Source organism: Panthera pardus, unplaced genomic scaffold, assembly GCF_024362965.1.
Source record: "Panthera pardus isolate Hobbes unplaced genomic scaffold, ASM2436296v1 HiC_scaffold_17, whole genome shotgun sequence".
Classification (NCBI taxonomy): Eukaryota; Metazoa; Chordata; class Mammalia; order Carnivora; family Felidae; genus Panthera; species Panthera pardus.
The window spans coordinates 73,059,354-73,085,405 of NW_026526732.1; the positions used below are offsets into that span (position 1 = coordinate 73,059,354).

Below are 26,052 nucleotides of genomic sequence, written 5' to 3' on the forward strand. Positions count from 1 at the left end.
ACCTCTTCACCATTAAATTATAGGAAGAATTGTCAGTTACACACTTCAACAAAAGAACCCTCAAAAGGAAAGAATCATCAATTACAGGCCCCAACAGAGAAAGATGTATATTGTAGCCTATAAGAAATTGACTACCCCTGCAACTCAGCCAGTGAGAAACCTTCATCCCCCTAAATTCTTGCTTTTCTCCAATGGACTTTTATTCAAAACAACCCCTCCCAACTTCCTCCTTCTCAATTAAATAATGTTCCTTTGCTTTGTTTGTTGTTTTTGCCTACCGCTCTTATCCCAAGTTGCAGTCATCTGTTATTCCTGAATAAACCTATTTTGCTAGTGAACTAACTGAAGCTTTATTTTTCTTAAAGTCAGCACAGAGCCAAATGCAGGACTCCAACTCACAGATGGTGAGATCATGACCTGAGCCCAAATCAAAAGTCTGTCACTTAACCAAGTCGATGCCACCTTTAAAAGGGAGCCAGGGGAGGTAGGATCCAGTGTGGAGAGGATAAGAAAATGGAGGGGCTGTATTGTTGGAGTTTATATAAAAGTACCTGGGTTTTTTGTTTTTTTTTTTAAATAAAAAGGATCACAGTTTAACTTCATGCACTGTTTAAAGGAAGTCTGTAATAGGATGGTGTAAGATGTCAGAAGAGAAAACCACACATTCAAGGAAGCACATTATAAGGACACACCCACGACTAAAGTTGGGATAATGAGGTTTTATTCCTTAACAGTAATGTTCATTAGGCCTGCCTACTGACATGGAAGTACAAAATGGGATTAAACCGATACTAGAAACCAGTATCAACAAAGTTTTATTTTTATTTTTATTTTATTTTTTTATTTTTATTTTTTTTTTAATTTTTTTTTAACGTTTATTTATTTTTGAGACAGGGAGAGACAGAGCATGAACGGGGGAGGGGCAGAGAGAGAGGGAGACACAGAATCTGAAACAGGCTCCAGGCTCTGAGCTGTCAGCACAGAGCCAGACGCGGGGCTCGAACTCACGGACCGTGAGATCATGACCTGAGCCGAAGTCGGATACCCAACCGACTGAGCCACCCAGGCGCCCCAACAAAGTTTTATTTTTAAACAGGCTACTGACAATTTTTCTGAAACAGCAAAGACAGTTGACCCTTGAACATCTTTGGGTGCTCTGACACCCACCTCCTCCCTCAAAATCGAAAGTTTTTGACTCTGCAAAAACTTAATTACTAATAGCCTACTGTTAACCAGAAACTTACCCATAACACAGTTGATTAACATGTATTTTGTATGTTGTATGTATTATATACTGTGTCCTTACAATAAAGCTAGAGGAAAAAATGTTATGGGGTGAAGTAGGTAAAGGGAATTAAGAGGTACAAACTTCCAGTTATAAAACAAGTAAGTCACAAGTATGCAGGTATGCAAAGCATAACCTAGGGAAAAAAATCAATAATACTGTAATAATGCTGTATGGTGACAAATCATGGCAGATGATAACTACACTTATCATGGTAAGTATTTCATGAGGTATTAAGTATTTATTCATTATGTTGTACACCTGAAACTAATGTTGCATGTCAACCATACTTTAAATAAATTAATTAATTAATTAATTAAATTTTAAAAATTATTTTTAAAAATCTACTTTTCTTTATGATTGCAAACTATCTTTAAAGGCAATAAATGATGAGGGGCACCTGGGTGGTTCAGTCGGTTGAGTTTACAACTTCGGCTCAGGTCATGATCACATGGTTCATGGGTTCGAGCCCCATGTCAGGCTCTGCACTGAGAGCTTGGTGCCTGCTTGGGATTCTCTCTCTCCCTCTCTCTCTGCCCTTCCCTGCTATGCTCTCTCTCTCAAAAATAAATAAATAAACATTTTTTTAAAGGTAACAAATGATGAGTGAAAGCATTAATTCTTTGTTTCCTATCTTTTTGTCCATCACATGAGTCAACCAGTAGACAAACAACAAGCCTTAGGATCAGATTTTCACAAATCAGGGGGAAGTTGAAACTTTTACTGCAGATAACCGAGCATGGGGTCCTGCTCTTTCATGTATTACGGATGAATCAAAATTATAAAAACACAAAATGAAACAAATTAAACCAGTGAATTCTATTATCATGAAATTGAAACCTCTAAAAAAAAGTGAAGGCAGTAGTGGTTCTTTCTTAAAATTATTTTTCCCTTATAATAATCCTCATCAGGAAAACAAGATCCAAGCACAACAACCTTTGCTATTATAGGCTCTGTGGCCAAGATTCTCAAGTCTAAGTCTGGAGATGGGTAGCGTTCCTTGGGAGCCCCCATGATGAACTCTGATATGCCCTACTTACCCATTTTGTGTATGTGGACAATATTACTGCGAGTGTCTTCCTGTCTTTACCCACCCACTCCCACACCCATTTCCCCAATCTTTAACTCATAACCAAGTCTTCATTAATGTCTGTCAAATCCATTCAGTTCTCTCCATTCCCACTTCTCCTGAATTAACTGAAGCAATCTTTTCTTGTCTGGATTACTGCAGCAGCCGACTAACTGAGCTCCCTGACTTCAGTGTTACACCCTCCAAATCTTTGCCTATACTAAAATGATATTTTAAAAATATAAATCTTATTGTGTCATTCTCCTGCTTAAAATCTCATGAAGGCTTCTGAGTGGCTTTGGGGTGAAGTTCAAACTCCTAGGCATGGCATGTAAGGGCTTTCATGGTGTGATCTCAGCTCCACCCATCCAACCTCAGCTCTTGCAACTGCCTCCCTCCTCCTCACAGAACACTCTTTCCATTTTCTGATCATGTTGGATTGCTCACTGGCCTCCCTTGCGTATAGGTTACTCCCTCTAGATGATGTCCCTTTTCCCTCTTCACCTGGCTAATTTCTCCATGTTTCCAGAAGTCATGTCTATTTTGAAGCTTTCTGTGGCCTGACAATATTAGGTTTAGGGTCCTAAACCTTAACATCTATCTAATTCCAAAACATTTTCACCACTCCCCAAAGAAAGTTCCATACCCATTAAGCAATCACTCCCCATTCCCCTTCCCCACAGTACTTACATTTGACAGAGCTGTCAGTACTCTAGGGAAGTCTATTTTCTTGTCTGTCTCTTCTACTAGACCATAGGCTCCTTGAAGGCAGGGAACATGTTTTGTGGACCTAAGAACAGAGCCTGGTATGAAATAGTCACACCAGATTATTTGGATAAAGAAGGTGAGTATAGGTGTGGGTGAATGAAAAAAAGAGAAATTTTGGAAGTCTTTAACGTCTTTACTGGAGGGTTGGATAAATTTCAGAAGGAAATAACAATTTTAGAGGGAAAGGAGAAAGCATTTAAATTATAGGTCTCCAGAAGAACTTCTGACTCTACCTTGGCTCTCCTGATTCAGGATGCCCTACTTATCCCCAAGCACCCCTTTACGCAGCCCCAAGAAGAGACTGCCTCAGTCTTCTCCCCTTCCTTCCATGCCTCAAACTAGAGCTGAACAGTTTCTAGTGGTACCTGGGCTTCAGAAGGTGGGGGCTGAGTTAACTAACCCCTAGGCTTATAAGACTTCTTAGGAGACCAGGTGTTGGAGGTAGGCATGGGGGGTGGGGGTGGGGATTTGGTTCCAGATTGAATTTCATCTTTGTTATTTTCTCCCACAATGGGGAGAACTATGGCATGACTCCCAAAGGTGAACTTTAATTTGGTACAGTCTAAACCTTTATTAAAGGAAGAATATTTTCTCAGTTATCAAGGAACTCACCTTGCTCTGAAGCCCATAAGTCCTCATTTTTGTGAGGAGGGATTTTTTTTTTGGCTCCCCTTCCAGGTTTGCTGAAATTATAAAAGAGTTACATTCCACTTTCAGCAGCTGTCTTCTTATGACCAAATAAAGGCCAAAGACCCATCAAATTATTTCCTTTCAATTGTTCCTCTGATGGGGCAGGCTGGATTGCCAGTTCCTCCTGACACACTGCAAGGGATAATGTATCGCCTGGATTTCTCACTCCACTCCAAGCTCATTATCTCTAATACCAATCTTCTCTCCAAACCAGTCCTGCTCTCTTCATTCTTTATTGGGATGAATTGCCTTTAATTTATTAACAGGCCCCGTAATTTAAGCAGTCCCAAACCTGCTTTGGGTAACCCTGCTTCTCTCCCTCCCTGATCTTTCACACTCAGATCCATCACTAAGCCTATATATCCTACCTTTTTAGCGTGTCTCATAGCCATTCCCTTCCCTAACTACCATGTTCTGAGGTCCATTACTGGAATCTCTTACATGTTTCCTTTGCTTCCAGCCTGCTCCACTCCCAAAGGCAAAGCTGATCGTATAATTCCCTATGTACAGCCGTTTGGAGACTTCTCATTACCTACAGGAGAAAATCCAGTTCCCCTTGCATGGGATGCAAGTTCCTTCTTGATCTGGCCTCTTCATCATTAGACCTGCACTGTCCAGAATGGTAGCCACCAGCCATATGATCTGTTTACATTTAAATTAGTTAAAATTAGATGAAATTTAAAATTCAATTCCTCAGTTTCCCTACCACATGTGGCTAGTGGCTACTGCATTTGACCATGAAGATATAAAACAGTTCCCTCCTGCACTGTTGGTGGGAATACAAACTGGTACAGCCACTCTGAAGAACAGTATGGAGTTTCCTCAAGAAACTAAAAACAGAACCACCCTATGATCCAGCAATTGCACTATTATGTATTTACCCAAAGGACACAAAAATACAGATGTGAAGGGATATGTGCATCCCAATGTTGGTGGCAGCATTATCAACAATAACAAAACTATGGAAAGAGCCGAAATGTCCATTGACTGATGAATAAAGAATATGTGGTATATATACATAGTGGAATATTATTCGGCCATCAAAAAGAATGAAATCTTGCCATTTGCCATGAATGGATGGAGCTAGAATTAACTCAAAAGGGATTACTTACACTAAGTGAAATAAGTCAGTCAGAGAAAGACTACCATATAATTTCACTTATATGTGGCATTTAAGAAACAAAAGAGATGAACATATGCGAAGTGGGGTGAAAAGAGAGAGAGGGAAATAAATCATAAAAGACTCTTAAAGACAGAGAACAAACTGAGGGTTGATGGAGAGAAGTGGTTGGGGAATGGGCTAGATGGGTGATGGGCATTAAGGAGGGCACTTGTTCTGATGAGCACTGGGTATTTTATGTAAGTGAGGAATCACTGAATTCTACTCCTGAAACCAATATTGCATTGTATGTTAACTAACTAGAATTTAACTAAAAATTTGAAAAAAAAAGAATTTCCACTCCTTTAGGTAAATACTAAAGAGTGAAATTACGGACTCATAAGACTATGTTTAATTTTCAAAAAAACACCTGCCATACTATCTTCCAAGGTTGCTGTACCGTTTTGCATTCTCACCAGCAATGAATGAGAGTTCCATGTGCTCCACATTTTCACATGCACTTGATATTGTCAATATTTTGGATGTTCCCCATTCTAAAAGGTGTGTAATAGTATCTCACTGCTTTCATTTTGCAACTCCTTAATGACTATATGTTAAACATCTTTTCAAATGTTGTTTGTTATCTGGATATCTGTTTTTGTGAGGTGTCTATTCATATTTTGTGTCCATTTAAAAAATTGAGTTGTTTGGGACACCTGGGTGGCTCAGTTAAGCATCTGACTCTTGGTTTTGCCTCAAGTCATGATCTCTCAGTTCGTGAGATCAAGCCCCAAGTTGGGCTCTGCACTGACAGCTTGGAGCCTGCTTGGGATTCTCTTTTTCCCTCCCTCTCTCTGCCCCTCTCCCTCTCATGCACGGTCTCTATCAAAAATAAATAAATTTTAAATAAAAATCAAGTTGTTTGTTTTCTTGCTGTTGAGTTTCAAGAATTCTTTGTGTATTTTGAGAAATAGTTGTTGTTGTTGTTGTTGTTGTTTTTTATCATACATGTGTTTTGCAAAGACTGTCCCAGTCTATGGTTGTCTTTACATGCTCTTAATCAGCTCTTTTGCAGAATAGAGTTCTTAATTTTAATTAAGTCCAACTTACCAATTTTTTCTTTCATGGATTGTGCTTTTGATGGTTTATTTAGAAAGTGATGGCCAAACCCAAGGGCACGCAGATTGTTTGTTTTTTTTTTTTCCTATGTTATCCTCAAGGAGGTCTTACAGTTTTGTACAGTTAGGTCTATGATCCATTTTGAGTTAATTTTGTGACAGGTTTAAGGTTTGTATTTGTTGGCTTGTTTTTATGTTTCTGGATGTCCAGTTATTCCAGCACATTTGTTGAAAAGATTATCCTTTCTCCTTTGAATTGTACTTGCTCCTTTGGTCAAAGATCAGCTGACTACATTTGTGCGGATCAATATTGCTGGTATCTCTATTCTATTCCATTGATCTGTCTATTCTTTGACCAATACCACACTGTCTTGTTTACTATAGGCTTGTAGTAAGTCTGAAAGTAAGGTACCATCAGTTATTCCATTACTTTCTTGTCTTTTCATCTTTTACTATTCTAATTTGGCCTTCTGGTTAGATGTTGAAGTGTAGTATTGGTAATACCGAGCTCCATCATTTTCAGAGAAATGCTTATATTATCACATTAATTGTAGTATTTGCTGGAAATAAATACCCCCTCCCTTTTTTTTTTTTTGGTTAAGGAAGCTCCCTGCTATTCCTGGTATGGGAATTTGCATTTTGACAAACACTCCAGGCTATTCTAGTTCAAGTGGTCCAGAGACACACACTTTGAAAAAGTAACTAATAGAAAAATACCATATCCAGCAAGGAATCCCCCATCTTTTTAGCATTATATACAAATTCTGTCTTTGATTCTAATGGAGAACGATACACTTGTGTATTAGACACTTTAAAAAATAGATCAGCTATGTTGTTGATGGAGTAATAAACATGACTTAAAATACCAAAAATGTCATAATTTACTGACACTTGTAATTTTTTAACCAATATTAGAATTGCTGAAGACTTCCGGTACAATAAATTGTATGTAACCAGGTAACCATAAGCACAATCAAGATAATGAACATATCATCAGCCCCTCTGCCCCAAGTTCCCTCCTGTCTCAGTGTAATCTCCCTTTCATTCCTCCCTTATGCTTCCATCCCAGGCAACCATTTATCTGCTTTCTGTCTCAATAGATTAGTTTGCATTTTCTAGATGTTTATATAAATGGAATCATACAATATGTATTTTTTGCTTTTCTATTTTTTTTCAGATAGCATAAGTGTCTTGAGATTCATCCATGTCATTGTGTACATCAATAGTTCATTCCCACTTCTTACTGATTAATATTTCATTGTATGGATATACCACAATTTTCTTGTCACTAGTAAATCCAAATTTTTAATGTGGTAATAACAAAGTTATTTGGCTCAGAAGAACAGATTAGAAACCCTTTAACATTACAGAAATTCCCCAAACAAGGAAATGAAGAATAAATTATGAGAAAAGGTAGGATCAGGGTAGGATCTTTGTGATGAGAACAAAGTCTGAAAGAGAGAAGGCAGAGGAGGGTGAGGAATTTGGAAAATAAAAATAGAATATGAACTGAAAAATCTATCATAAGAAGTTGGTAGCAGGTACAACAGTCAATTTCAAAACATTTAGGTTTAATGAGGTTAATTTATCAATCTTTTTCTCTACAGTTAATACATTTTATGTTCTATTTAAGAAAAAGCTTACCTACCACCAAAGTCTACCTACCACTTGAAGATATTTTAAGTTGCCTTTTAGAAGCTTTACTGTTTTGCCTTTCTCATTTAGATCTCTGCTATACTGAGAACTGATTTTGGTCATTGGTGTGAAGTAGAAGCAAATATTCTTCCCTACCCTCACCCCCACCCCATATGGATATCCAGTTGGTCTTACACCATTTATTTAAAAAGATCATTCCTCTTCATCATATTGCAGTGTCTCCTTTACCACAAGTCAGTAGGTGTAAATGTGCTGTTATGGACCTGTATTCTAGTCTTTTATCCATCCTTGCCACAATACCATACTGTATTAATTATTGTAGCTCTGTAATAGATATTGGTAAGAACAAAACAACCATTGTTCTTCTTTAAGATTATATTGGTTATTTTTAGCTCTTTGCCCTTCCATGTAAAACTTAGTGTAATTTTGTTAATTTTCATGAAACTACTGGTTAGATATTTTTTGGTTTCCATAGATCAACTAGAATCTATAAATTAATCTTTAACCTCTTTATAATATTGGGTCTTTCAATGGATGAGCATTAAATATTTTTCTATTTACTTAGTTCTTTAATTTCTCTCAATAATATTTTATAGTTTCCTGTGCATATGTTTTGCATATCTTTTATTAATTTGAGGGCCATTGGAAAAGTACTGATGTTCAAGCCCCACTCCCAGAGATTCTGAATCAACTGGTCTGGTATAGGTTCCACTGGTATTTCTCCAAGATGCCCAAGTGGTTATAGTGTGTAGCCACAGTTGAGAAACACTGCTCTGGAAACCTCTCTCAAGGCTGTAATTAATCTATTATGTGTGTTCTTGAGGTGCTGTCATTCACCCAGTTAAAAACTGTTTACATATATTATCATCCAGTCTTGGCCTTTTAGCTCTGGAACCTATCAATGTTATCTTATTTGGAAAAAGAGTCTTTGCAGATGTAATTAAGTTAAGGACCCTGAGTGAGGAGTCAGTGAGGAGATTCTCCTGGATTATCCAGGTGGGCCCTAAACACCATTCCAAGTATCCTTATAAGAGAGAGGCAAGGGAAGAGAACACAGACACAATGAGGAGAAAGCAATGTGAAGAGGGAGCACAGAGAGATGTAGCTACAAGCCAAGGGATGCCAGCAATCTCCAGAAGATGGAACAGGCAAGCAACAGGTTTTCTCCTAAAGCTTCCAGAGGTAGTGGGGCCTGACGATACCTTTACTTTAGACTTCTGAGCTCTAAAAGCTGTGACAGAATAAATTTCTGTTGTTTTAAGTTACTCAGTTCATGTGAATTTATTACCACAGCCCTAGGAAATTAATACATGGCCTTTTCGGATAGCATCTGCTCATTTAAACCTACAAGCTGAATATGCTAGAAAAGAAACATACAAATAGAGCGGAGTGATTAAGGCTTTGGACATGAACTTGGAAAAGTTACTTGAACTCTGTGGGTCTTACTTTTCTAATCTGTACAACAGTGCCTACTGACCAAATGGTCCTTGTGATCATCCGGTTATTTAAGATACAGAAAGCCCTTGGAAGAGATCCTGTGCTAACAATTATTGTAAGAAAAGAAAACATCAGGGGCGCCTGGGTGGCTCAGTCGGTTGAGTGTCCGACTTCGGCTCAGGTCATGATCTCACGGTTCGTGAGTTCGAGCCCTGCGTCTGGCCCTGTGCTGACATCTCGGGGCCTGGATCCTGCTTCGGATTCTGTGTCTCGCTCTCTCTCTGCCCCTCCCCTGCTCATGCTCTGTCTCTCTCTCTGTCTCAAAAATAAATAAAACATTTAAAAAAATGTTAAAAAAAAAAAGAAAAGAAAAGAAAACATCATAAAGAAAGAATGTGACACAGCAGGTAGAATGGTTAGGTGTTTTTGTTTTTGTTTGTTTTTTTTTATTTTTTTAAAATGTTTATTTATTTTTGACAGAGAGAGAGAGAGAGAGAGAGAGAGAGAGAGAGAGAGAGCATGAGCGGGGGAGGGGCAGAGAGAGAGGGAGACACAGAATCTGAAACAGGCTCCAGGCTCTGAGCTGTCAGCACAGAGCCTGATGCGGGGCTCAAACTCACAGACCATGAGATCATGACCTGAGCCAAAGTCGGATGCTTAACCGACTGAGCCCCCCAGGTGCCCCATTTTGTTTTTTTGGTTTTTTTTGTTTGTTTTTGTTTCTGAAGGAAAAAAATATCTCTTTTTCTAAGACAGAGTTTTAATCAGAGGTGCATAGGGAGCTTCTAAGGCTGTATGGACCTGATACTATATTCAAACTGCTGTGTACATGGGCATTTTTTTTGGAGAGAGGGGTCATGATTTTATCAGATCCTCAAAGAGTTTTATGATTCAGTGAAGGTTAAGGGTTGAAAAGACTGAGAGGGTGTGAACAGAGAGTGCCGTGGTGAGGAAATACTCTGCTCCACAACACTCCAGCCTCATATTCTCCATCCCTCATTGAAACAAACTTGACAATTACCATGTTGGGCAGGGAGGCCAAGGAGCACAGTACAGTAGTGGAAACAAGGGGTGGCTTAGAGACAAGAGCGTTAGATTCATCTTACTTCCTTAATAAACACATCTAAGTAGAAAGAGGAGTGTGCTATGTGAATATAGCTTCTAGGCAAGTCCTCAGCTCCTTCCAGTATGTTGCTGCCCCAGCCTATCCTATATAAAACATTCTGGGTGCAGCTCATGGAATAAATAAGAGAGTCGATAGGGTATGTGCAGGGAAGGGAGACCTAAGACTGGCCTGCGGAGGCAAAGGTGGAATTGATGGACCAGGTAACCTTTCTTGTTTCCTCATTTTAGAAAGCCACAAAAAAGGGGAGTCCTAAGTAAGCTCCCAACACTGTAATCCTGTTATTTTAAATCTGCAATGACCCAGATTTGCTCCATTTGTGTACTTTCCCCAGCAGTATGCCACGCAAAAGACACTAGCAAAGGTCAAACTGACGTGGAGAAATAGTATGGGAAAATGTGCCAAGCTGACCAGGATGGGGCTGAGTTTACCAAGTGTGTTTACCAAGGCCCACGTGGTGGAAAGAGAGAGTAGTGCTATTACTTCTGATACTGAGTGAGACGAAGCTGAGGTTTGTGGAGTCTAAATGTCAAGAAAGGGTGAAATGAAAATTTCCTGGTGTGTGATCAGTGTTACCACTAAAACACGTTGGAATGGCAGGAAGACCAAATTTGTGCTGTCTACAGCATGTATAAGTGAGGTACTATTGAGGCTGAACAACAACCTCTATGAGGGAATTAAGGGAATAAGTATTGCCAAGTGTGTGACTTTTCATTCCCAGAAAGAATAATAATCAGGTTGTTATCCTCAGAGGTAAGCAGAGCTCCTAAGAAGGAAGCTCCTCCTGCTGCTTTAATATCATCTTTCATACAAAAACAAACAAACAAAAAAACACTGAGAAGGATTACTTCCAAATTCAGCCTCAATGATATACAATAAGTGATAACCACACAAATGATGGAAAGGATTCCTATGTAGACCATCATGCCACTTTTCTTACCTATATGTAAGGGAGCCATCTGCTGTCAAAACAGGATCCTACAGCTACAAATTCTTCCACTTCTCCCTGCAACTACTTAACTGCATAAGCTAGTTCCAGACCAACAATTCTATAGAATTCTGTAGAATCCGAGAAATTGACATAAATCACTTTTAGAGAGAAGTAACTCAGAGTACCCAATCTGTTTTGCAAGTCAGAAGATATTCATTTCTTCTGAATATTCATTTTGCAAGTCATAAGATATTCACTTAAATACATTTATTACATACTGCAATTCTCAAAGAGGGTTCTGTCATGCAGGAATTAATACGGCAGTCTGTAATCACAAACGTCCCTGTCAATTTCCTTCTTCGTGTTTTTGGTAATATTATTCCTTCCTCAACTTGTCTTTGCCTGTCCCAGTCCCACCCAACCCACATCCTCAGTTCAAGCCTTATTGCATTCATGAAGACTCTGTCATTGCTCTAGCATACAACGACCTCTCCTTGGACCTCTGCTGTACCAGTTGGCACATCATCGTCCACGCACCGCTTCATGGTAACATATGCTGACGGCCAGCATCTACCACACATCCGCACTGTTGTAAGCACTTCACTTGTATTAACCTGTTCAGTTCTCGTAACAACCCTATGAGGTAGTTACTATTACAATCCCCATTTTGCAAAAGAGGAAATTGAGCCTGAGCGAGGCTAAAAAGACCCCTGTCCAACACCATCAAGGCTATCACACCATGTGGCCACCATTAAACTCACACGTCAGCCTTTCCCATTTGCTTATAAGCACTCAGAGAACAAGAACCGTGTTGTAACATTCTTCAGGAGTTTTCACGGTGCCTCGCCTGGCGCTAGGATCTTAGGGGCTGATGTCCACAGCTTTACCACAGTTTACTAATTTTATAGTAAGTCAGAAGACTGAGAGAAGAAGATCATTTTGTCCCATTTAATCAGGCACATAAAAAAAGAGATACTACAGTAATACCAAGAAACTTGTACTGAGGATGTACTATGAGCCAGGCACCGTGGTAGGTATGTTTATATACTAACTTATTGAATCCTTTGAATAAGTCATTTAAGAAAGGTATGCTTATACATATTTGGCCCTTGAGGAAACTGAAGCACAGAGAGGTAGAGTAACTTGCTTGAGGTCACACAGACTCCAGCCTATGCCTAATCTACATGCTATCATCTCATACTTACTACATAAGAATGCTTCTCTGCAAAGGAGTTTAGAAATTTTGAAGGCTATAAAGTGAAAATGACCTTCCCCATCTTATACCAACTCTCAATCTTGCAGGAGTGGTACAAGAAGGTGAGTCTCCACAGATGCTTTGCACTGTCCCTTGGGCACCTCATTGGTTTCTGCTGCCACCATGAGCTGGCCTCAGGGGGGCACTGCTCCCCTTTTAACACCTTGGCTTTGACACGTTTGCTTTTAAAACTCACAGCAATCCTAAAGCAAGTCTGGAACATTTAAATCAGAATTTGCCAAAGTCCAGGGTAATAAAACAAAGAAAGAAAGAGCGTAACAAAGAGTACCATAATCTGCTTATAAGATGTACCCTGCTGAGGGCGCCTTGGTGGCTCAGTCAGTTGAGCATCCAACTTCAGCTCAGGTAACAATCTCATGTTTGTGAGTTCAAGCCCCATATCAGGCTCTCTGCTGTGGGCAAAGAGCCTGCTTTGGATCCTTGGTCCCCTCTCTCTCTGCCCCTCCCCAGCTCATCCTCGCTCTCTCTCTCTCTCTCTCAAAATAAATAAATAAACTTAAAAAAATAAAAAAGATGTGGCCTGCTTGAACTAAATGTACGCTTGACCTTCCTTCCTGCTGAGGCTCCATTCTTGTGTTTACCCCACAAGAGCACTCACCTGGCACCCTTCCTCTTCAAAGTCATGAGGCCATTAGAGGGCTTGGTCCAGGAAAAATAAGACCCTTCTGTGGGATGAGACAGAATTCAGATTCCTGTTTCCTGCTTCTTCCACAGATGACAGACCCTGGCATTGAACGCTTTCTTGGGGAGATACCTTCCCGTTAGCCACTCCCTCCAGGAATGAGACCTGTTTTTAAGGCTAATAGGACATCCTAAATCTAATGCCTCTATAATATATTTACATGTACAGTAGTAGATGGCCACAAACCAATGTCGTTGGCCAGGGTATCAAAAAGAATTCTCATACCAGAATGCCCAAGAGATTAATGAAGCCAATACAATGAATGAACTCCAGCCAAGAGTTCATCTCCCAAAACATGTGCATGTGCACAGGAGCCTGCATGCGCATGGATTAGAGGGTGCTGATGGGCATTTTTGTTTCCAGATACTGTAATCTGAGGTGCTAATGACTGGGAGATCATCAAGGAGACTATGTATGGAGATAAAATCATTGAGGACAGTATATTCACGATCACTTCTACTGACATTACCTCCAAACCTTTTTGTCTGCTGCTGCCAGGAGCCTGACTACCTTGAGGAGAATGAGACCCATAATTAGAGATGCTCAAAAAGCTAACCATTAATTTAATTAAATGCCTGTTTAATGCTTTTATTTAAAAAAAAAAAACACAACTCTTTCTGAATTTAGCAACAACGCTTTCTTTACCTAGAAGTCTTTTTCTGGGGCTTGTTTTGGGATCAATTTGGTCTTAGCCTCTAGTGAATCCACCCCATCTAGTCCCAGGATATATAGGCTCTTATGTGTTCCAGCAATTCTTGCTTTTAAAAAAAAAATTATTTATTTAATTTGAGAGAGAGTATATGTGCACATGAGAGGGGCAGAGAGAAAGAGAGGGAGAAAGAGAGAATCCCAAGCAGGCTCCAAGCTGTCAGCGCAGAGCCTACCTTGGGACTTGATCTCTCGAGTGGTGAGATCATGACCTGAGTCTAAACCAAGAGTCAGCCGCTTAACCGACCGAGCCACTCAGGCGCCCCTCCAGCAGTGCCTTCTAACATGGCACATATCACAAGTATAAGGCACTGCAGAGGCAGTGGTTATTGTTAAGAATAGATGAAATAGTTTCTTCTACTCGAAAAATATTTCCTTCCTGATCGTTTAGAAATAATGTTATCAATCATGTCTGTTTTGTAGATGCAACTGTAAATAATGTTATCAATCATGTCTGTTTTGTAGATGCACAGAAAAGGAAAACTTTTCTGTGGACGTAGATATCTGTGACATCTTTACACAAAGTAAAGTTCTGTAAATCTGCCCTGCAGGCCAAATTAATTACCCTGCCTGTATGGCTTGTAAGCTAAGAATAATTGTTATATTGTTAACTACTTGAAAAAAACAAAGAGCAGTAATACTTTGTGACATGTGACAGTTACACCAAATTCAGATGTCAGGGTCCAAAATAAACTTGGATTGGAACCCAGCCACCCTTGTCCTGGGTGTTGTTATGACAGCTTCTGCTCCACATCGGCAGAGCTGAGGAGTTGTGACAGAGCTGGTATGGCCTGAAAAGCTGGAAATGTTTCATATCTGGTTCTTTACAGAAAAAGTTTAGCAACCCCTGACATTGTGTATCAGACTGTCTTCCTTTGGTGAACAAACTATATCTTCATTCTTTTTCAAGTCATCTTAGAAATTACAAATGTAATTTGTAAGGAAATAAGAGACCCAAAGAGGTTATAAATAGTTTGAGTGATATAGAACCTGAGCTAAAACACTTGGCCAAATTACTTAAGTTCCCTACACCTTAGCTCTATTATTTACCAAAAAACAGTGCTGACCTCATACAGTTGCAGTAGAGGGGAATGGAAATAGCACATAAGGGGTTTAACACAGTGTCTGGCATAAACGTTTACTAAATGTAGCTATTTTTATTAGCTAATAATATCATTATTACTATTAAAATTCAGATCTTTTGACTTATCCTAATACCCTTTACACTATAATAAACTGTACTTTCCCCCAAAGAAAAAACAGGGATAGGTTATATAATCATTGATTTTAAAATATTATTGCTTTTTATCAAGACTTGAGATAGTTTCTACTCACTCTCCAGACATCTGATCCTCTCATATCCTCGTTTCTACCAGTGTGACATCATAATGGCCACAGATGGTCTTTTGGTAAATGGATATCACTCAGGAAGACCTTACAACCATTTCTCCTCTTCTATCTGCACAGTGAGAGTAAGAATGCTTGTTCTACATAACTGGAAGCTCAAAGGAGATAGTAGATATGAAGGCTCTTTGAGAAGTGAAATGTCTTTGCAGTAAAATTATACATGTATGGGGCCTTTTGTAAAGTAGGCAATTCCTAAGATTGCTATCTGTTCATAGGCTGTTGAGAGTCTTATCATGTGAACTACGACCTAAATATAACCCCTAGGTTCTCCTGATTTGGAGAAGAGCGAGAAATGCCCAGCTCAGAACCTTGGAGACAGTGCCAGCGATGGAAGAAGAGAAGTTGTCAGGAGAAAGTGAACAAATGAGGGATGTTCTGAAGTTCTTGCCTGCTGTGTGCCTAAGCACTACCCACCCTGTGTCTCTCTCTGTGGACCTGGTATACTTGTATCCATGTGCCTTCCTTTCTTCCCCATCTTCCTTTTTGCTCCTGTCTTCCCTGTTCCCTTCCTCCATCTCCCTCCCTGCGCACCGTCCTTTCTCCTCCTCTCTTACTTTATCCTCAAGAGTATTATTAGTTTTTATGCAACAAAATACTTCTCTTCCATGTCCTTAATGTTATATTATTCTTCCACTCATGTAAATGATTGTTTCATGTTACTTGGGATGAAAGAAATAAATAGGACTCTATTACACTTATCATGATGAGCACTGAGTAATGTATAGAATTTTTGAGTCGCTATATTGTACACCTAAAACTAATATAACACTAGATGTTGACAATACTGGAAGTTAACTGGTAAATAAATAAATAAAAGACTTTATTGTTTGCAAAGCTCTTTTCCATGATTTAATTTGTTAATCCTTAGGTCTTCTCACCCCATTAGAAAGCAATGTTCCAAATTACAAAAACAAATAATGACAGCAAAGAGCTTTTACCTATTTTTTATTTCCTAAATAGAAAAGTTCCTCTTAACTGAAGAGCTTCCTGAGTCATGAATCTGGAGTATCACCTGGTTGATTTAGCTCCTTATTTCCTGATCTTACTGTGGATATCTTTCTCTGATCCATTTTGAAGATGTTCATGATCATGTGTTGACTTAACTAGCAAATTCCTAATTCTGTAGCATGGTATTGGAGGGCCTCCATGATTACCTGTGACCTCTCTTTCCAGCTTCATTCCTCACGACCCCACTTTATGTACCATTTTGTTTACATTTCCCTGACTGTGCCTTTCCTCATAAATTTCTCTCTGCTTAGATTACCCTAACTTCTTTTTACCAAATCTGCCAATTGAGATTCAACTAGTCCTTCAAGGCCCTGATCACAACTAAACCATTATATTTCTCACAACTCCTACATCCCGTTGTTAATGCTTTCCCTGGAGCACTCTGGCATTGTGTTGTTATTATTATTATTTATAAACCCATCATCCCCCACTACTGTCTGATATATCTCTAATTCCTGCAAATTTAGCACAATGATTGCACATAATAGGTTTTCCACAAACGCTTAATGAATGACCAAACCTACCATCTCCAGCCTAAATTCTCTACACAAGATATGAAAACAATTCAATTTTTAAGGGTTTTCATTACATTTTGGAGTCAAATCACCTTCCTTATTAAGTACCAGATTTTACCTTAGCATTTTTGACATGTTTGATATGCCACTGCTAGGTGTTTTTCTACATAAAATCATAGTTCTGGGAAAAATGAAAAACATCTGCCATAGGCACTTATTCAAACACTACAATCACATAAGGACTAGGCAAACATGACTCTGAATCTGATGCTAACCTTTAGGACGGCTTTAGGTTTTACAAAACGATAACATGACCTCAAGGCTGGCTTTACTTTTAGATTCCAGTAATCCAGAAAACACTCCATTTTATTTATTTTTCTGCGATGGGTCATAAAGTGTGACATTGACATGGTGGAAAAAATTACATCTGAATCCATTTGTAATTGAAAGAGAATATGTTTGATGATATATTTTGGAAGTGCCCCCTCTACAAAGAAAGTAGGAATCCGTTATATAATCATTTATTTTAAAATGTTAATGGTGTTTTACTAAGACTCAAGACATCTGATCCACTAATGTCCTCAAGTTTCTGCCAAGGTGACATCATAATGACCACAGATGGTCTTTGGGAAATGGATATCACTTACTCAGGAAGAGAATGCAGTATATTTTCAGCTCAGATTTCTTAGCAACATAAGGAATTAATTTGGGTAAAATCAAAAGCCATTTCCTCTAAAAGCTACTGTTTTTTACCCTTTTCAAGTTCAGCAATTTCCCCCCACACCCAGATTTTTTTTTAACTTTATTTTCACCCAGACTTTTTCATGTTTCCTTCTAAAGGTTTATATAACCTATTCTTAATTAAATTAAATTAAATTAATTAATTAAAAAAAATTTTTTTGAGAGAGAGACAGAGTGTGAGGGAGGGAGGGGCAGAGAGAGAGGGGACACAGAATCCTAAGCAGGCTCCAGGCTCTGAGCTGTCAGCACAGAGCCCCACATGGGGCTCAAACTCAGGAACTATGAGATCATGATCTGAGCCGAGGTCAGATGCTTAGACTGAACCAGCCAGGTGCCCCTCCTCATGACTTTTTATAAACAATCCCTTTTTTTCTGTCATAAAGCTTTTTATGTTTATGGTGTTTTTTTTGTTTGTTTGTTTGTTTTGTTTTGTTTTGTTTTTTAAGTAAGCTCTATACCCAACATGTGGCTTGAACTCACTACCCTGAGATCAAGCGTTGTATGCTCTACTGACTGAGCCAGCCAGGAGCCCCGGGGCTTTTTTGTTTAAATAGAAATAAATGAAATACAAAATTGAGTGTAGGTAAAATAGGGACCAGAGAGGTGCAAGAGAGGTGGCTTGGCCCTGGGATTATGGGGGTGGGGGGAGGAATATGTACAGATGTGTCCATGATGGAGGAGAATAGCATTGTCACTTTTTCTGTCTTCTCAATCACCTTCTCCCTCTGCAGAAACCTGTGTCCCCAATGGCACTCCTAGTGACCCTCAAATGGACCCTAATGCCATCCTTTGAGATGAAAGAGGGTAAGTGTTCATACTATTCCACAAGTTGAGTTCGAGGTCTCCCTGAAGGGATGAATCATAGGTTAACTCTTTAGAAACACAGTTTGTGAATAAGAGCTGATGGATTGGATATTGATTAAAAGCCATGCCAGAGATCTTTTTTCTCCTCTTCATTTGCAGACTCTCAAAAACTGACCCTCTCTCAACTCTTGCCTGGCTCCTGGCACAAGTAAATAGCTAAGTGCATGTTTATGTTTTATCACAGCGTGAGGGGCATTTGGAGCAAAAACCATATATTTGAAGCAATTTAGAAACTCATCTTAGGCAATTTGCCAGAGAGTTAAAACATTAAACGATTCCTTCTAGGTGCTCCATATCATCACTTACTGTTTTAGCAATGAAGTCGATTGAGGATTGCAAGGCTCCCTCTGCTCCTATCCCCCACTTGCTCATTCCCTCTTTCAAAATAAATGAAATAAACTTTTAAAAAATTGCTATGATTTTACTTCTCTCTAGATAATAAAATGGTGATATGTATCAACATGGATAGATCTCAAAAACATAATGTGAGGTGAAAAAGGCAAGCGTCAGAATAATGTATTCAAAATAAGAGCATCTATTTAAAGTTTATCTCTTATTTCTGAGTACAAAAGTGTAGTAAAATGAAGACTGGGAGGGTGTGCACTCAGGACAGTGACCATCTCTAAGGAGGGAAGAAAATGGAACTGAAAAGAGAACAGGAGACCTACATTTTATCTGTGCTATTTTATGTGTGTTATTAGAATATATAAAGCAAACATGACCATGCTACGGACTGAATGTGTTCCTCCAAATTCACATGTTGAGATTCTAATCCCCAGTGAAGTGATGTTAGGGGCTGGGGCCTTTGGCAGGTAGTGGGGTCATGAGGATGGAGCCCTTGTGGATGCAACTGGTGCCCTTATTAAACACACACACAGACTTGACTTTGCTTTCTCCCTCTGCTCCCTGCCGTGTGAGGACACAATGAACCCGACTGTCATCTGCAAGACTATCATCACTCTGGGTCTGCTCGTGCCTTGATTCTGGATTTCCCGGCTTCATAACTGTGAGAAATAAATGTTTGTTGTTTAAGTTACCAGTCTGTGGCATTTTGTTATAACACCTTGAGCTGATTAAGACAATGACCAAATGTTGACATTTGTTCATTCTGAGTAGTGGACTATATAGGTGCTTCTTATATGATTCTCTGTACTTTTCTGTATTAAAATAAAACAAAACAAACACACAGGAACCAGAAAGTATTGAGCAAGAATTAGAAGAATGAATCAGGTATATATATTTTTTCTATGTCTGATTACTTTAATCTCCAGCTATTTCATTTAGTTTTAGATCATAAAATAATTCTGAATTTTTTCCAAGAGTCAGAATAGCCTTACGATAGATAACTACTTACTCTATTGTATTCAAAAAGCACAGCAGCTGGGCTTTATAAAATTAGCTGCTTGTTAATCCTAATAAGGTGTAACTTTTGCTACTAATTAGTTTCAGAAGACAGATTTGCATTCAAATTTAACACATTATTGTGTTAAAGAAGAGACCACATCTTGATAATTTTTTTAATTTTAGTATCTTATATATAGTAGATGTTCAATAAATATCTTTGAAATCCATGAAACTAATTTTTTTAAGTTTATTTATTTATTTTGAGAGAAACAGAGAGAGTGTGAGTGTGAGTAGGGGAGGGGCAGACAGAGAGGGAGAGAGGGAGAATCCCAAGCAGGCTCCGCACTTTTAGCACAGAGCCCAACTTGGGACTCAATCTTGTCAACTGTGAGATCATTGACTGGAGCCAAAATCAAGAGTTGGACACTCAACAGACTGAGCCACCCAGGTGCCCCTCCATGAAACTAATTTATCCTTTTCTCAGCATTAAAAAAAATTAGCAACAAGAGGGGCGCCTGGGTGGCTCAGTCTGTTGAGCGTCTGACTTCGGCTCAGGTCATGATCTCGCGGTCTGTGAGTTTGAGCCCCATGTCAGGCTCTGTGCTGACAGCTCAGAACCTGGAGCCTGCTTTGGGTTCTGCATCTCCCTCTCTCTCTCTGCCCCTCCCCTGTTCATGCTCTGTCTCACTCTGTCTCAAAAATAAATAAACATTAAAAAAAAAAATTAGAATGTGTACTCAAAACCTGCCAGGAATAACAGCACCTCTTCCTACAGGAATGATGGGCATTCCTCTCTGCTCTTCCCCCACTCATGCTCTGTCTCTCTCTCTCTGTCAAAAATAAATAAACATTAAAAAAAATTAAAAACAAACAAACAAAAAATTAGCAACAAGAAAAAAACTTCCAGGAACAGTTATGTAGCAGTTTTATAATGTGAGTTATAGTTATTATTTTTTTAATGTGATATATTCACATGGTTCAAAATTAAAGGTTTAAAGTGATATGCAATGAAAACTAAGGCTCCATTCAACTCTTGATCCCCAGACACTCACTTCTCTCCTAAATAAGCAACCAAAATGACCAGCTTTTGTGCATATGTCTGGAAAAGAGATATTATATACATATACAAGCAAATGGATATATATCCTTTTTTTCTCTGTTTATACAAATAGTAACATATTCATGGCTCTAAATACCATCTACAGATGACATTGATTAGACAGTCATTTGGATGTCTAATAAATATTTCCGAGTCAACATTTTCAAAATCTGAATTCCCGATCTTTCCTCCAAACAGGTTCCATCAGCGGCTTCCCTTTCAGTCCATGGCACCCCCAGCCTTCAGGTTGCTCAGTCATCCTTGACCCTCCTGTTTACATGCCACATCTAGTCTATCAGAAAAGCCTGTTGGCTACTATGAAAACATTTCCAGAATCTGATCACTGCTCACCACCCCTCTCTTGTCGCCCAGGTGATGGACACCAGCCTGTCTTCTGAAGGTCCCTGTCTCCCCTGGCCTCCCAGGGCTCTCTCTGCTTCCACTGCTGTCTCCCACAGCCTATTCTCCACAAAGTACAGGATGAAGGCCTTTAAATTCGAGGTCATACAATGCCACTCAGTGCCTCAGATCCCTACAGGGCTCCTCATTCCTCAGAATAAAAGTCACCATCCTGACATGGCCCTGCCTTTATCTGTCTCCCACTGTCTTTCTCACTTTCTTCCTACTGCTCTTTCCAGATCCCTCAACTCAGCCTGGCCCACCTCTCTGCTGCTCCCACACCAGCAGACACACCCCCACCCTTGGGTCCTTTACTCTAGCCCCTATGCTGGGAACTCCTCTCTCAGAAACTTGATGGAAACAAATTCCATCAAGGCTTTGTTCAACTCTTGCCTTAGAAGGCCCAACCTGAGGGGTGCTTTGGTGGTTCAGTTGGTTAACCCTCCAACTCTTGATTTCAACTTAGGTCATTTTCAACTCAGGTCATGATTTCATGGCAGTGAGATCGAACCTCGAGTTGAGCCTGGCTGAATGTGATGACTGCTTGGGATTCTCTCTCTCCCCCTCTCTCTGCCCCTCCCCCATTCTTGCTCTTTCTCTCAACATAAATTAATAAACATTAAAAAAAAAAAGAGGCCCAACCTGACCAAGGTATTTTTATTTTTATTTTTTTTCAATATATGAAGTTTATTGTCAAATTGGTTTCATTACAACACCCAGTGCTCATCCCAAAAGGTGCCCTCCTCAATACCCATCACCCACCCTCCCCTCCCTCCCACCTCCCACCAACCCTCACTTTGTTCTCAGTTTTTAAGAGTCTCTTATGCTTTGGCTCTCTTCCACTCTAACCTCTTTTTTTTTTCCCTTCCCCTCCCCCATGGGTTTCTGTTAAGTTTCTCAGGATCCACATAAGAGTGAAAACATATGGTATCTGTCTTTCTCTGTATGGCTTATTTCACTTAGCATAACACTCTCCAGTTCCATCCATGTTGCTACAAAGGGACATATTTCATTCTTTCTCATTGCCACGTAGTACTCCATTGTGTATATAAACCACAATTTCTTTATCCATTCATCAGTTGATGGACATTTAGGCTCTTTCCATAATTTGGCTATTGTTGAGAGTGCTGCTGTAAACATTGGGGTACAAGTACCCTATGCATCAGTACTACTGTATCCCTTGGGTAAATTCCTAGCAGTGCTATTGCTGGGTCATAGGGTAGGTCTATTTTTAATTTTTTGAGGAACCTCCACACTGTTTTCCAGACTGGCTGCACCAGTTTGCGTTCCCACCAACAGTGCAAGAGGGTTCCCAATTCTCCACATCCTCTCCAGCATCTATAGTCTCCCGATTTGTTCATTTTGTCCACTCTGACTGGCATGAGGTGATATCTGAGTGTGGTTTTGATTTGTATTTCCCTGATGAGCGACGTTGAGCATCTTTTCATGTGCCTGTTGGCCATCCAGATGTCTTCTTTAGAGAAGTGTCTATTCATGTTTTCTGCCCATTTCTTCACTGGGTTATTTGATTTTCGGGTGTGGAGTTTGGTGAGCTCTTTATAGATTTTGGATACTAGCCCTTTGTCCGATATGTCATGTGCAAATATCTTTTCCCCTTCCGTTGGTTGCCTTTTAGTTTTGTTGGTTGTTTCCTTTGCTGTGCAGAAGCTTTTTATCTTCATAAGGTCCCAGTAGTTCATTTTTGCTTTTAATTCCCTTGCCTTTGGGGATGTGTCAAGTAATAAATTGCTACAGCTGACTGACCAAGGTATTTTTAGTGGTGCACATTATCTTCTTCTTCACCCCCAGCCCTCTGGATCTCCCATGCCTTGCTCTACTCTTTTACCCATAAAACCTACCAGTGTCTGATATACTATATAATGTTCATGTTTGTTATTTACTGATTGTCTCCTTTAACAGAATGCAAGCTCCACTACAGTTAAGATCTTCATCTATTTTATGGACATATCCCAAGTGTCTAGTGTGATGCCTGACACATAGCAGATGCTCAAGTGTATTTGATGAATACATGAATGTATAACTAGATTATACTATGCATATCATTGGCACCTTTTCATTAAATGATGTATTCATTTATCCAGCAAATATATTTTGGAGACCTTGGAATTTTTTTACCAGCACATACTTTTTTCTTACAGAAGCTTATTATTTCATTGGCATTACATTGTTGGAAAGATATATCATAATTTACATAATTCACCCAACCAGTTCTTTTAGATTGATTCTAGTCTTTTATTTATACAGATAATACTGTAATGATAATCTGGTCCATGTTTATTTTACATATGTGAGAATATCTATAGGATCAACCCCTAGAAGTGCAATTACTGGATCAAAGAGTATATGCTTTTTAATTTTAATAGCACTGCCAAATTGAATTATATAGAACTTGTACCAATTTACATTCCTTCCAGCAATGTATGAGAATGTTTGCTCACACTTTCATCAAGGCAGTTTATAATCTTGTTATCTTTGCCAGTCTGATAGGTAGACAATGTAGCTTTAATTTGCATGCTCCTATTTTGAGCGATTGGAACATTTTTCCATAGGTTTAACTGACATTTGATTCTTTTCTACTTACTATTTATGTTTTTGATCTATTTTTCTTTCTTTTTTTTTTTTTAATGTTTATTTATTTTTGAGACAGAGAGAGACAGAGCATGAATGGGGGAGGGTCAGAGAGAGGGAGACACAGAATCTGAAACAGGCTCCAGGCTCTGAGCTGTCAGCACAGAGCCTGATGCGGGGCTCGAACTCACGTACTGCAAGATCGTGACCTGGGCCGAAGTCAGCCGCTTAACCGACTGAGCCACCCAGGCACCCCTTGATCTATTTTTCTATAGGGTTGTTGATCTATTTCTTACTGCTTCCTAGAAGTCCTTTATATATAGCAGAGATATTTGCCCTTTGTGCATTTTCTTATCAGAAATGCAAATAATTTTCTTTGGTTTGTGGTTTGTCTTTTGGCCTTCTTCCGATTTTTGGCCTAGCAGATTAAAAAAAAATTTTTTTTAGAAGTTGGGTGCACTGTGTTTGTTTAATATTTTAGAGAGAGAGATTGTGAGCAGAGGGTGGGGGCAGGGGCAGAGGGAGGGAGAGAGATTCTTAAGCAGACTCCATGCTCAGCGTGGAGCCCCACCTGGGGCTTGATGCCGCAACTCTGGGATCATGACCTGAGCCAAAATCAAGAGTTGGACGCTCAACTGACTGAGCCACCCAGGTGCCCCTGCCCCTGGGTGTTTATTCATGCTTTTTTCTTCTGGGTTTTGCATCAAATATTGATGGCCATCCTCAATCTGATTTATTTGAACATTCTCAAGTGGCTTCTTCTAATACATTTGCAGTTTCATTTTTACTTTTCAACATTTGATCCACCTGGAACATCTTTTGATGTGCTATGAGATAAGAGTTGATAACTTGGCAATGGCTACCCACTTGCCTCCAAGCCATTAATTGAATAAGTCATTTTTTTTCGCTACTTCAAAGTGCCATCTTTGTTTTTTTAATTTTTTTTTTTTTAACGTTTATTTATTTTGGAGAGAGAGAGACAGAGCATGAACAGGGGAGGGGCAGAGAGAGCGGGAGACACAGAATCCGAAACAGGCTCCAGGCTCTGAGCTGTCAGCACAAAGCCCGACGCGGGGCTCAAACCCACAGACCGTGAGATCATGACCTGAGCCGAAGTCGGATGCTCAACCAACCGAGCCACCCAGGCGCCCCCAAAGTGCCATCTTTGACCTAAGCTAATGAATAAATGACATTAAGAGGATTCAAAATCAAATATTCTGTCGTTTGAGATGGTATTCTTAAGTTTTTCCTATACTTTTACATTTTATTCTTTTATTTAATGTTTTTAGGTTTATTTATTATTTTGAGGGGGAGGAAGGGCAGAGAGAGAGGGGGAGAGAGAGAGAGAGAGAGAGAGAGAGAATCCCAGCAGGCTCTGTGCCACCAAAGCAGAGCCCAACACGGGCCTTGAACCCACAAACTGTGAGATCATGACCTGAGCTGAAATCGAGTCCTACGCCTAACCGACTGAGCCATCCCAAGCACCCTCATTTTATTCTTAATTTCTATTCTGTGCCACTGATTCTTGTGTCTACTCATGCCCAGGACTCCTGTTTCAGGTTTTAATGGCATATAGTGAAAAGGCCCATCCTCATAGGTACTGTTGGAATTTCCCTAAATATTCTTGCTGCTTATTTTTTCACTTGAATTTAGAAGCAGCCTAATTACCTTCCAAAAACAATGCCAGGACCAAGCCCAAGATCAACAACAAAAGCAACAACACGAACCCTGAGGTATTTCTCTGGGTTTCTCTTACATTCATGCTCTCCAGCTCCAATCTTGGCTATTTCCTGTAACATATTGAAATCACTAGAAAACAAACTCTTTCCTGTTCTGTCTCTGAGCTAATTCTTTCTGGGGGTTTGGTTGCAGGGACAAGCATAGTTTCACCCCCACGCTGCCTTAGGCTGTTGTCCTGGACTCTGAGCTTCAGCAAGGCTGTTACCTTTCTATTCATTTTTTCCTTATCAGTTCATGCGATAGCATAATTTAAAGTGGTTTGTTCAAAATCATAATTATAAGGGACTTACCACAATATGCTTTTTATTAATTTCTTTTAGACAGAAGTCTTAAAATCCTGAAACAATCTTGCAGTCATTCCAATTCAAACTGTATGTTACAATTCTGTCCTTTAAATTTCTAAGTGTACTTTCCACTTGAGTTCTTAAAGATTCAGAGACATGGCTGGTTTCTATGCAACCACTCAGGTGAAGTACATATTCTATCTTGCTGCTTTCCATTCCT

The 26,052-nt window shown here is 39.5% G+C and overlaps 1 protein-coding gene and 1 long non-coding RNA gene across 2 annotated transcripts in view; one reads left to right on the top strand and one right to left on the bottom strand.

The window, feature by feature from the left end:
* Positions 1 to 3,148, bottom strand: part of CFAP206 (cilia and flagella associated protein 206) — a 43,749-nt gene extending 40,601 nt beyond the window's left edge. The window contains exon 1 of the mRNA XM_019442814.2: positions 3,045 to 3,148. The gene's annotated coding sequence lies outside the window, so the exon portion shown is untranslated. The remainder of the gene's footprint in view (positions 1 to 3,044) is intronic.
* A 12,122-nt stretch (positions 3,149 to 15,270) lies between these two features.
* Positions 15,271 to 15,947, top strand: LOC109263276 (uncharacterized). The gene is made up of 2 exons (XR_002078133.2): positions 15,271 to 15,430; positions 15,514 to 15,947. It is a non-coding gene; the product is annotated as an uncharacterized LOC109263276 (long non-coding RNA).
* The last annotated feature ends 10,105 nt before the right edge of the window (positions 15,948 to 26,052 follow it).